Source organism: Rhopalosiphum padi, chromosome 1 (assembly GCF_020882245.1).
Source record: "Rhopalosiphum padi isolate XX-2018 chromosome 1, ASM2088224v1, whole genome shotgun sequence".
Lineage (NCBI taxonomy): Eukaryota > Metazoa > Arthropoda > Insecta > Hemiptera > Aphididae > Rhopalosiphum > Rhopalosiphum padi.
Window position 1 is genome coordinate 17716573 of NC_083597.1, and position 15180 is coordinate 17731752.

Here is a 15180-nt window from a genome sequence, read left to right on the forward strand (position 1 = left end):
ATTTCTAATAAATACAAGTAAGTACGCAAAAAAACGAAATACCTAGCTATTCAATGTCAAAAATTAAAATATTATAAATTAATAAACAAAAAATAGAATTTTCAATTTTTTTTATTTTTATTTCATAATAAGGTGTTATTTATATTTATAAACTTTAATCTGGAAAAAATGTAAACATCCTTTTATATTTAAAAAAAAATGTAAAGAAAGTACGGAATAAAAATATCTACTATAACCATATTATATAAGAAATATTTATTTTATGTATATACTAACTATTGTCTAACTAAGCAAATAATTAATGTAACTGAATAACTATTTTATTAATTTATTTCGAAGTAATATTAAATTTAAATAAATATGTTTGTGAATTTAATATTTATAATGTACTTATACTGTTAATACATTAGGTATATTATTCGTAATTAATTTAAAGAATGGTTATAAAACTTTGATACGCTTAACCCTTACACAACAATAATAAGTGTATTATTATACTAGTATACTTTTATTCAAATATAACTCCAATTATAATAATATATACGTTGAGAAATGTATCGTAATCATTGCGATATCGATAAGATGGATTTAGGTTCACGAAATATATCAAAAATAACGTATTAATTTTTTTGTGGAAATTGTAATATTGTTATAATATAACCTTTAGTGGAAAACAGACACTGTGATAATGGTTAAAGGTCACTTTGGCGGAAAATTGTTACGTTTGAAAAAATTTAATACAATGGATCAAGAATATATACTTTCTGTAACATTATTGTAGTTTTCGAAAATAAATATTGATGAAACTTTAACAACATGAAACGGGAAGCTGTTTTGGAAGACTATAGCCAAAAAAACACTTAAATATCAATATACTTGGACAAAACATAGAAAGATTTTCTGAAAAAAAAAATGAAATGGCCAAAAAACAAACGCTAATAAAAAATATTGACGATCTAAATATTCTTTAAAGTATTTATATTTATATAATGTTAAATCACTATGTCCAATCATTATTTTAGTATACATTATAATACGTGATCTTTTAACTAGTAAAATAAATTTTATTTTTTTTATCATATTTGGTTTTAATTGCGGGCAATACATTTAACAATATTTATATAGTTTACTAGCTGAATTATCCATTTCGCATATTTTGTCCAATTTTAAACGAAAATATAATACTTCCATTATTATTGAACTTAATAATATTTCCAAATAATTCAATTAACTAGCAATTAACCGTTTACAGTTTATGATATAGATAGATAATCATAATACAAATATAAGTAATATCTACGAATTTTTATTTTAATACCAAAATAACTCATGCATGGTGTAAATTCGGAAAATACTGACCTGAAAATTATATTATAAATAGAACTCTGAATGTAGTTTTATACTAATAAATAACTTAAGTCGAAAATCTCTTGATAAACCATCACATTCAGAGTTTTATTTTGCAGTGCACAACCTCGGTTATATACATTATACGCGTATATGTAAATGATTAGGTCTTTCCATTCTAAAAAAAACGCTACAGACAATTTTTTAAGTAAAAAACTGTTACTTTCCAAATCTACTCTATAATGCACTATTCCTTTATTTTATTGTATTATTTGACCTTTTACCACTCCAAAAGGTGAAAACAGATGCATATATTATTGTGAACATGATACATTTGAAGAAAAAAATTTTATAAAAACAGCTATAATTCTAACATTAACATATTTATTACATAATTAATGTTAATAGTCAAAAATCTATTAAAATATCTATAATTTGAATTTATTTTTTAATAATGGTTATAATTTAAATAATAGCTGTACCTATTTATTTAATCATAATTATAATTATATTTGTATTAAAGTATCATTATACTACCATCCACAGATCCACACGCTACGTCGATACGATAAGAAAATAAAATCTATCTAGGTGCCGGACAGTGCAGCTATAATTTTCTTGTAGAAAAATTCGTACCACCGTTGTTCACAAACATTCTGGTAAAAAAAACATATGTGAAATAATATGGTTATTTAGCCATTTAATTTCAATCGGTGCATTTACACAATGAACCTTAATATAGTTTTGAATTTAAAAACCACACTCAAACATTTTTACTGGTTCAAATGGTTCAACAGCACAGTTTACATATTATATACAGTATGAACCGATGAAAACTCACAGTTATGAATCATGATAAACTGACACCTAAATGTTAAAACTAATACTCGAGGCACTATTTACGAATTTCACCGAATAACGAACGGTAAACATCGAATACACGCGTAGTACCTATACCTTCATAGGTAATTTAATTTAAATTCAATTTAGATAAACCTGTGACTATATATAATCAATGTAAAGACTTTTACTATTCATTCTGTAGAATTGGTACTCGGTATTGTTCCTACTAGTACTTTTTCTGTATACAGAATGAAAATGTAAACCTTTAGGCTTTAATAATTAATGGTTAACTAGCTCCGTGTATACATAGTTAAACATTAAAGGTATTACGCTTACTAAATTGTTCCTCTCTATTGCTATCTATTTCGTTTTTTACTGCTTTAAAAATTATTATTTACAAATATATAGTGATAATTCGCTCAATAAACAATTATTATCAATCGTTCGTTCGCACATCGAGTGTCGTGATCAATTTTTTTTGGGCATTTCCGAAAAAGATGCGTTAACGAAGAAATTTTATTTTTACGTATATTTTATATTATAAAGTATATTTGTGTGTACATGACGATTTAGACAGTTTAAAAAGAACCATTTAAATAAGAACGACGGTAAATTATTTTAACCAAAACACGTTTGAATCTCGTACAATATATAAGACGCATTTTATATAATTGTATAATATATAATACGTGCAGAAATATTGTTGGGAAATAAAGCAATTTAAACTTTAAACCAGCAAATAATTAACATTCTAAAAATAGCCTCTGGCAAAATTTTCCAAAATCTTTTCCAAGGATATACCTTTTATTCATAATAACAAGGGCGGTGTTAGCGTATACGTCACTAATTTAATTAAATTCACGAAAAGAGTAGATGTAGTAGTTGAAAGTATGGGAGAATTTTCCGTTAGGTAGGTATACGAAAAGTGTTTTAACGATTGATTAAATAATATCCAATACCAGTTAGTGCATTACGGTCGCGATACGGTCGTATATACAGTTTTTCAATCAAATTAATATAAACCGTACATAACAATTACGTTCATTACGATGGATGTATATTCAATTCTGTATACATATATATATACATTGAATTTATACTAACTCGCGTCATAATGTTTTGAAGGTATACCAAACGAGAATCGCCGTAATACCATATAATACATGATAAAATATAATCTGAGTACAATATATTAATATGAATAATCCAAAGCTAGACTAAAGGTTTACTTAAGATACTAAATTATATTATTCATACCACGAATACTGGAACCCAATTCATAATAATATCATAGAAAATATAAAACCACTGCAAAATTGATTGAAAAATAATAAAAGAATAATAACAACGGTTCTATCGACTATATCAAATAAACTAACATAAAACAAACAATTAACTAACCACCAAACATATTATTATTTAGTTACTATATGATATTAAAGCAATATATATTAACTGCAGGTATTGTCGTTTGTATTTTTCATATTATGTATATTTTATGATAATATTGTTCTGTGTTATTCATTATTAGTTATTAGTTATTATATACCAACGACTGTACGAGTATTTGCATGTATTATTGTCGTATATATATATATATATATGTTTCATCGATTAATCAAACGCATAATATTAATGGTCTTTTTTTTACTACACATATGTACTTTTACAATATAAACACCACACGCATGAATAGGAATTATCAACAAATTACTCATATTCAATATTTTTGATTATTATATAGGTAGGCACCCCCAACTCACGTGTGTGTTTTAACTATATATACTTAATACATTTCATTTTAATAAAATACGTTTAAAAAAAAATATAATATTGAACATAGATTATAGTATTAAAACAGTAAATGCCAGAATCAGTTATCAATGGTATTTTAAACATTAAACACGTATAATATTTAAATATCGATAACCGTACTTAAATCCCAAAATTCAAATAATATAATACTCGCATACCTATGGAGAATTTTAATCTGAAACCAAAACCAAAACGCAATTTACCTATTTATACGAGTATTTGCACTACATATTAATATATAACATTTAGCATTCAATTAATAGTACATATTTTATTTTAAAAAATTGGCGAAAGTATTTATATATATATATATATATATACAACGACAATAAGACACTAAAATAATTTATGCTTAATTAATTTAAAAAAATTTAATGAATTTTGTAACACAATAATTTTAATAAGGTTAATAAACCGTCGTAATGTATAGAATACCTATATAGTACATATTATTATATACAGTAGGTGTAGTAATTATACTAATTCATTATTTTTTAAAGTTAATTTAAAGTTTATAATTGGTCTTATTAATTACATTTTTAATTATTTTAAATAAAAAAGTGGGTACCTCTCTGATGTATTGTAGGTGTCGAGTAGAATTCAATAGTATAATAAATACATCATTGTATACGAAAATCGATTTTGAGTGAACACGGTCTGTCAGCTTGCATCACTAAAAACAATTTTCGTCATATGTTTAATAATATTGCTATTAAAATAGTTTAATTTAATATTGGTATTATAATGGGTCAATTTAATTTTTTATGGAAACATTGTATTATTAGTATTTAGTTATCATATTAATACGTGTACCTATATAATATTCATACCACGTTAAGTATGTAATTTCCTCCAAATTTTAACTTCAAATATTTATAAAAATAATTGCATTGATAGATATATACTTAGATTTTTTTTAGTTCTAGAATATTATGAGGAATATTATATTCAATTTTAAAACCTTAACTATAAAAATTAAAGGTTTTATATATTTTTTACTGCAAAATAATTGTAATTTGAAAATTCTAATGATTTTGAAAAATTTTGTAAACATTTTAAGTTCAAGTACATATAAAAAAAATGATTGCCTACCTTTATATTTTAAATATTTTTATGCTGTCTCCCAAACAAAAATGAAAAAACTTCAGACAATACAGAACAAATTCCTCAGGATAGCCCTTAAATCACCATGGTTCATGCGCAACAAACAGCTCCATAATGACACTGGAATTCCCTACCTGGATAAATGGATCCAAGATCAATTCAAAAAATTCCACCAACAACTAAAATCAGTCGAAGAAGCCGCTCACTTCGAAATCGGAAAACGAACAAAAAACCCCAGACTGAAACCTCAACTCCCACAGGATATCTTCCTATCACAAGAACCAACATCAGGATCATCTGAATCTGAATCCAAACAAACGTAAACACACGCTCATTACTATACTACAAAAAAAAAAAAAAATTACAGCGTATATTTATAATTATTTTATATTTATATTTATCTTATATTTATTTTATATCCTATATATATTTTCATAACATATACATAGAATATGATACATAAGGAATTTTCAATTATATACTATCTCTATATATTCAAAAATAACATTTAATGCAAACCACAACTTTAAACTCTAACTTTATTTGTTAAAAACCTTGTAAAAACAAAACATTTGTTAAAACAAAAAAATTAATAAATAAAAAAAATATATTTTTATACAAATACAAAAAAAAACTTATGGGTAATTTTGTATTACATTTTTAAAAATTTTTAGCCAGCGAATATATCTATAATTACTAGAAAATAATTCCACATATTTTGAAAATGATATCATAAATAGATAATTTAAAAGTTAAAATTGCAATAAGTACCTATCTATAATTATTCGTTTTTTATTTATAACAAAATAAATAAATCATTGTCATTAAAAACTGGTTTAGCGTAAAAATTACCATTTTCCCATAATTTTATTTCATTTATTTTTCAAATTATTAAAGTATTAGTGTTGAGAATTTAAAAAAATAAAATTTTTAACTCTAAGTAATATACTAATATGATAAGTACTTTAAGTATCAACTATATCAAATTTTAAATCATTTGTACTGGCCCAAAAAATGATGATTGACACAAAAAACACACATCATTGTAAAATTCCTCTATGCAAAATCTAAAATCAATACTAAATATTGAGCAAGTATTAAAAAAAAAATCTAAACACCTGCACAATACGCATTGTTCTATTATTTTAATTATTTCATACCAAATGAGTATTATTACTTATTATTATTTAAAATCTCATATTTGTAAAAATAACTATTTTTATCTCAAATAAAGCAAATCACAATTTGAGAAATTAAGACACATAAAATATTTATGAGTATTAAGGCATTAAAATATATATTTATACATTATACGTATATTCTATAATATAATACTTTACCATAATTTAATTATGTTTAATATTGCCCTATTAAAAACAATATGAAATTAAAAAACTTAATTATTTGTATTGATTTTTATTTTTGTTAATTGTTTTTACATTAATAATTATTACCTAGTAATATAATTTATTAAAATCGTCTAACAAATTTAATAACAATTTGTAGGTAGTATGTTTTACTCAAAATGAAATGCAGGAAGTACCGACCCATATTATTATAATTTTCTGATTTAAAATCATGTTTAAAAATTGATTTTTAATAAGTGTTTAATGTTCGAATTGTATATTGAAATATATACATATATACATAATCAACCTCACAAACTACAACAATTTTATCATTACATAATATTATAATATATGGTAGTTTTTAAGTTTTATAATTTTATTATTAATTAATTTGTATTTAATTTATAACTCATTAATTGAATTAACGTGGACTTTGTAAAAACATTATCAACTTCTAATTTTTAAATGAAAACTTTTTATAAAAGTAATTGAGTATCATTTTTTTAAATATTTTTTTTTTAATCGTCAATATGGGTAATTTAATTATACAAACTACTATCCTAAATAAAATTAGGAAATGTGATCAAGAAATTTGTCATATCTGGCTATTTAGAAATCGCTATTACGTCTAAACGACAAACATGTTATGACATAATATATACCAAATGGCATACACCAAGCAATTCGTTTCGATTTACGACGAATAGAGACATCCTTTGGATGCAGAGACATTTGGACGTTAAAAACATAAAAAACATTAGGAACCTTAAAATCAATGTTTAAACCTTTTTGACCGAAAAATAAAAATTTTATTAAAATTGAAATAGTAATTCCTAAATGTCTTGAATCAAAAGCTTAAAATCTCTTCAAATATTTTAGAATAAATTGCTCAAAACATTTTACTCGATTAATAATATTACGTAATTAGTAAAAATACTATTTATAGTATTAGTACTCAGTAATATCACTGCAAAATTGTAGGAACCAATATAACATTTCTTATAAACTTCATTTAAAATTTAAAAGAATAATTCTTGGAAAAAATATAACGTTTGTTATTACCAATAGCCACTGTCCAGATAAGAACTTTAAGGTGAAAACTATTTAAATAAGTTTTATTCTGTAATTCATTAAAATAGAATCTAAAATTGTCTACCGAGATGGAAAGTTGTATTCTCGGGATTTCAAGAGTTTTTAATTAATAGGAAATCAACTATCAAGTATTGTTTAATCGTCAGTTAAAATCTTAATTAATTCTTAGTACCTATAAAAATTACTAAACTGCTTGAATGGTTATTTTCCATCATCTTATATGATCATAGACCATAGTGTATAATGCAGTGGTTCTAAATCTTATTATACTATAATGTATAGATTTATATTATCATAGACGTGGATACAGTGTTAACAGATGTCCCTGGGCGATCTGACATTATTTGAAAGTGCTGGTCAAGCCCAATCATACTGATCACTGTTAAAATGACAATGCTGCAGTGATTGGCTAATAATTTATAATTTTAAAAGAATTTTATCACTGAAGTGGTTATACTATTCTTATTTTGTGCAATAACGCCAATAACTGATATTTTAAATTTTGTACACAAATACACAAACCATTTTTCAATGATGATTCAAATGGAACACTTGAAATTTATAATATATAAATACATGAACATAGATACATAACAATCTGTTTTTCTAGCCACATAAAATTTGCCGTTACTTACTATTATATTCATATATAATCTATCACTTCTGTGAAAGTCAAAAAAATGTTTGTCTTGTTGGTAATTTCAATTTTAAATTTGAATAATAGCAAAAACGAATGATCATAATAATATCATGTAGAGATATCAACATGAAAAATGGATATTAAAAGGTACACAATAAATGCCATTTTCTATAATACATTTGTGTGTGTAATTGGAGCATTAATGTTTTAGTTATTAATAAAACGTCAGTGAAATAATTTAAAATTTACGGCAAATAGAATAACGTTTTTAATATGGATTTGAACGATGCTGGTGAAATTAAATGTGTAACATTCAAAGGAAATAGTAATGTTGTTCATAATAAAATATAGGTAGTTAATTATCTAATATGAGTAGATGATTTGTTAATTTTTCTACTTATCATAATTTCATAATTACTCTCCATATTTAAATCTAAACAAATTAACAATTATCGGAAGAAATATTTAATAATAAATTATTAAATTTAATAAGGTATATAATAACCTATTAAATAAGTTTGCAAATACATACTGATACTTTTATTTAAAAAAATTATACATAGGATGATTATTGATTCTGCTAAAAAAATTAAATACTAGAAACAATGAATACCACTAATACCAGCTATACCAAAGTTTATAACCAATACTGTTGAATGAATATTCAATTCATCCAAATAATCCAGGATCGTATAAATTAACGATTATCTAACAATATTATAGTTAAATTTATAATAATATATTATTAATATATTAATTTATATTTAATCCGTGATAATATATGGTAATAACGTTATTACAACCAGATTAGTTATCCCGCCTTCGCCACCGATTACCCAAAAGCTCGTCTTTCATTCTTCTTATTAACACGTTTTTTTAACGATTAAAGATTAAAACTATTTAAAGCTATTGTTTTTTTCATATTTTTAATTTCATCTCGTCTGTAACGTGTATAATATAATAATGTTGTCTAGATATTATATTATAGCCTCGTACGATCAAAATTAGGAAAATGTGAGAGTATTACATTTTTTCTACACACACATCACACGATGGCAATTGAAAGGTATTTATTTTATATTGCTTAATAAAATATTATAGCCCGATAACGATGACGACGGGTCCTGACACACGACACACGAAGAACGCGTGACAGTATTATTGTGCTCAACGTGCGCGAAGACGACCGTGTGATTGCGTATGTCCGTGTATCGGCATCGTGATGCTGCACCTGTTACAAGTTGACAGACTATAGGGAGGGTAATATACCCGTTTCTTACTTTTTTATCATAAACGTCTCCACTTTCCACTCAAGTCGTTTTAAATGTTTATGTAATATCAGCAGCCAAAAATCGTTTACGTAATACCTGTGGGCTGCGGAAATCCAAAATACTATATATAGGCACTATATACATAACGGTTTAAAACGATAAAAAAAATTACCAAAAGCAGCGATAAACACAATCTAAACATTATGTTAGACACGTGTTCCATCACTGACAACAATAATTTTCCTTCCAAATTTAGGACAGCTCAACGGAGAGTATTACATAATGAACCTAATTATTATTGCATTATACACTACAGTATTAGTGGCGTATCTTAAATTTTTTTAAAGAGAATATCACCAATAAATATAATTACTAGGTAGTTATTTACTGTATTATATATTACTATACATGTCTCAATTAAATATAGTTTACGTTTAAAAAGAAATATATCTAATAAAAACAGTCAACCAATCGAAACAAAATAATTAATAAGAAAACACGTGCTTAAGAAGGAAGGAGTTATAATTTTCCTAAAAATATACTTTCTATAAGTTACTGATATTCTAATTCGCTAGTCCATAATATGCATTAAGTCTAAGTAGGCACAACGGCACGTCGTGCATTTTTTTTTTCTAATCCAATATTCATCATCATTCATCATCAATAACAAATCAATAGTCATCGTTACCTATATAATAATTGTTATTCTTTAAAAATAAATACTACACAGTATTATGGGTATAAGTGCCTATGCCTACCTATATTACAGCCTACATGGATGATGAACCTTTTTTTTGGTCAAGTGCTAAATTTTTCCAATCAAGGTTTTGAAAATGTTTCACAAGTCCAAAAGAAATCATATTATTTTCTAAGGATAAAAATAAAGTTACAGATTTTTTATATATTATTTTATTAAGTAGGCACACCTTTTTTTTGTAACTATAATTTTTTAAAGTATATTATTTATTTATTTAAATTTCTAACAGTTATAACCAAAAACTTTATAAATAGCATAATGTTTAATAATTTCAATTTTTCACGTTCCGTTGAAATTTGACTAATGTGCCACCTTTGGCACGCATGCCATATGTTCGCCACCCCTGCTATATTATAACCAATTAAAAAATCAAAATAATCTAGATTACATTACTCTGCTTGGAATTCTTTAATCAATGCTATTAGGTATTAGGTATGTGATATACCTATCTAAGAATCGGGTTTTATAGCATTCGCTAATTATTATAGAACACAATATACAACTATACAGATAAAATAACAAAGTAAGATGTACAATTGTTTCAAAAATGTACCTATCAAGGAATCTAAATATAAAATTTAATGTTTCATATTTTATTAATTTAAAATCGTTATTGCTAATTTCTCAATTTTAGTACCACATTTTTGGTAGATTACGCTCAAAATAAAATTTTTTTTTTTCATAAACGATATAGGTAATCTAATCAGGAAGTTAGATAGAAAAAAAAATAAGAACCGATGATAAATTTATCCGTATTTGTTTTTCAGATAATTTTGAATAGTAACAGGTATATTGGTTTGAATATCAATCCATTTTATAAAATCATTCATTTATTTATTTTATATATTATATTTTCATTTATATAATCTATGTGTAACATGTTATATATTAAATACATTTTTTTATACCTGCTGGCTGTTTATAATAATAAAATAGTCAAAAATATAATTTAAATAAAAAACTTGTTTTGTTACTATTATTTATATTTTTAGAAAAGTTATCAAGATCAATTATAGGTTATAGTAAATTACCTATTATATGATTAAAGCACATATTACAATTAGGTACCTATTTTAAATGCTATAAAATACAATCTCTAAATATAATAGTAGGAGAGAAGTAAGAACCGATTTTATTCATTCAGACATCAAACCTAATCTTGTTTCTTACTAAGTACATACCTATTTCTTTTTCAAGTGCTTTATCATTTTTGATAAATCCTGCTTGGCGCTTGCACTACTGGATTTAAATTATTTAAATTGTGTTTAATGGTAAGCATATAAATTATTTAAGAATATTATGTTATGTATTAAATGTACCAGACTAAAAATGTTAACAATAATTCTCCAAATTCGATAAATAATTATAGAAATAAGATAGATATTTAGATATAATAGATATAAGAAATTATTTTAACAACAGTACAGTCAATTTAATTATAAAAATGAATTACACTACACATTTGAATTTCATGGAAGAAAGTGCTTATATTTCTTATACAAAGACTGTTGAATTTTATTATACCTCTCTATAACCTCTAAATATAAACATATTAAAATTTTTTTTTTAATTGTATTTTTTAAAGGTTTTGAGATTAATATTCCGCTTTTATTGTTCTACCATTTATAGTATATTTACAAAAAGAAATTTATCGATTAAAAAAATTAATTTTTGTAATGTCTGAATTGTCTGACAGTACATATCTAGGGATGATATGGATATTTTATAATCATCACAAGTTCTAAGGAGTAAAACCAAATACCAATAGTTAAACACTTATACAGTTATACCTCACCATAACTGACCCGGCCAACGTTTTTTTGAGAGTGGTTCAGAGTATTGTTGTTATCAGTACTCTACATATACCCTATGCTTAATTTCAGAAAATATACGCACATATGGTCGTGAGTTCACACACTAATTCTATCGAAAAAACAATATTACAGTTTTTCTAGACCTAATTGATCAGTATTTGCTAAATATTTTTTTACCGCCCAAACAAACGAGCTGTTATTTTATGCAAAATTAAAAATATTAAATATTATATAATATCATAGTATTATCAAGGGCACCCACAGGGGGGGCAAAGGGACCATTGTCCCTACTGAGAATTTTTTAAAAGTATTGTTAATTTAATGCCACACATATTACACAATTAATATTATAACATAATTTTATTGAGATTCATTTATGAAATTTAGTAAAAATTATTATATTTTTAAATAATCTAAATATATATTCTTGAATGTATTTATTAGTTTACAATGTTTACTGCATGTCTCTTAAAATTATAAAATCTCCTGAGTCCCGATGTCTATGGTATTTGATTTGGTTTTAGAATTTTGATCTTGCCCTGGGTGGGATTTTATCCTGCAGGCGTCCTTGAGTATATAATATATATATATATTTATAAATATTTTATAAGGTTTTAACTTTTATACTGTAGCTTATTGTTACCTGCATGCAACATCATTGGCTGATGCGAAATCATATTCATCTGATTTTATTTTGTTATAAACAATTAAAAATAATTCTCGGAACAATCAATAATTATTCAATATTAACATTATTATTCGTTATTGAGTCATGAACGAAAAATAAAAACGTTCACTTCCGCTCAAGTATAGGTAACTAAAAAATGATATATTTTCTAGTACAAATTCTCAAAATTATAGTTCATGAGAAATTTACCTGGCATATTGTTAGTGCTTACCGAATAATGAATTTATTGCATTCATTTTTTAGAATTGCGCTGCAAATGCCTATATGCAACTGCACATACTAAATAGTGTACAGTTATACCCTCCAATAAAGTTGATCGACCACTTTATTGCAGAGTATTAATACCTATTTCAGATTTTCACCTATTACAATATTATTCGTAATTATATAAGTATAATATTATTAACTATTGTACATAATATTTGTATATTATATATATTATATATAGGTATTAAATAGAATTATATAGAATATATTATTGCCATCGTGTCAAAACTGGCCAAGTGCAAAAACATGTTTAAATTTCATTTTTTATCCCTATAAATGTGTAGAAAAAGTATTCAAGCGGTAGATGTAATAAAGAGTTCAGGAATCACTTAAATACTTAATACGTTATCATTTTGACCAAGTTGTCTTTTAGCATTACCTATCTAATTAAATAAGTAAAAATTGACTACTTGTTGACTACTAATTGTCACTTGGTCATTTTTTTACGAGTTATGATCATAACCTTTTTGACCAAATTACGAGTTGATCACTTTTTGAAAAACTATAAAACTATTATTGCCCATATGACCAAAAGAAATATCTAAAGTTTATAGTTTCAGTTTAAACTCATCAGAACAACTTTACGTATATATGCAAACAATTGTATTTAAAAACATTAGCTAAAAGTTATGTTCCTATCGGTAAAGCATTCGAAGGACTTGATTCTGGAACTGGATTGGTTTTAAACACCGATAAAAGTAGTAAATATTCTGCTGTTAATAAAACATCCACTGAGGTAATATTTGATTTATTATATATTAGGTACCATATACCTCGGTATTTTTTTTTTTTTTTTAGTGTGAGCGTCAAATAATTTACGCGCTAATATCAAATGTGATTATTAAATTTCAAAAACTTGTAACGAGCACTCACGTCAATACTTTAAATGTGAACAAAAATTGAAATCAATGTTTTCGATTTTATTTTACACGGGCAGCGCGCTGTGTTCAACCCATTTGGTTGTTCACGCCGATCATCAAATGATTCAATCCGGTAACATATATATTCAATAAACATTAAGCACAACCAAAAATTCAAGTTAATATTAAAGGAGACAATAGCTTACTACGATGACGTGTGTTTGTGACGTTTGTGTCCAGAGCCTGATTTAAACGAGTTTTGTAATTACTATGATAGCCAGTATAGAAATACCTAACCATATAGTCATTATTCAACTGTCCACCAAATTTTAAAAGGACTCATAAATGTGCATAATATCATCAACTCCAAAACGTATCGTCACAGTTCCTAAATACTAAATAGCATTCTAGTGTAATTATGAATTAAAACTAGCCTGATGTCCCATGTTCTATAACAAACACGCGACATCGGTGATCGAGTCGGTATACCATGTTCTTTTCCATACTAACGCAATTCACGGTCCACGGAACACGCTATAACGACGGTGAAATCTTGTCTATAAAATATAGAAAATCTATCAGGAAAAAAACACAATCGATACTTTGTAAAAAGTTCCTCGGCGGCGTTTTTCGCGAATAACGCTTTTGCAACTAGTGAACAGTAATAATTAATAAATAACGAAGGTCACAGCTAGCACAAGGCTCGTGTACAATATAATCACAGATATTTTCCGAGTACAATAATCAATATAATCTATAGGCTGTAAGCACCTGTTATAAGACTCTGTACAGACTAAATAGTAAATGTACACATTTTACAACAAAAATGGTAGTTATCCTATGACAAAAAAAAAGTTTATATCGCCACAGAACAATCATTAAATGATATAAAAGTATTTGAAAATATATAGTCTTTAAGTATACTTAAAAAATCTCCAAATCAGTACCTATTTGAATAATAATTTAATTCTGTATTGTGCATTTTGCATTGTTAAAATATGGTGATCATATTCACTATTCAGTGAATCGCTCAATTTATACACGTTAAATACGATGATGAGTACCTATTTTGTATTTAATAATAATACAATTATAATTTCGTTATTTACGGAAATAAATTCTAATTACATAAAATAAAACATCTGTCATGACAGTACTTATGTGTATATATATTGATATTAGGTATGTATTAGTATTACATATATATATATATAAAGTAGTAATACACCGAAAGATATCTTATAATATAATATAAATATTAAATATTAAATAACTATGTAAAATTAAAAATATAAAATTATTATATTTTAGGCACCACCCTTAAAGGTACTAC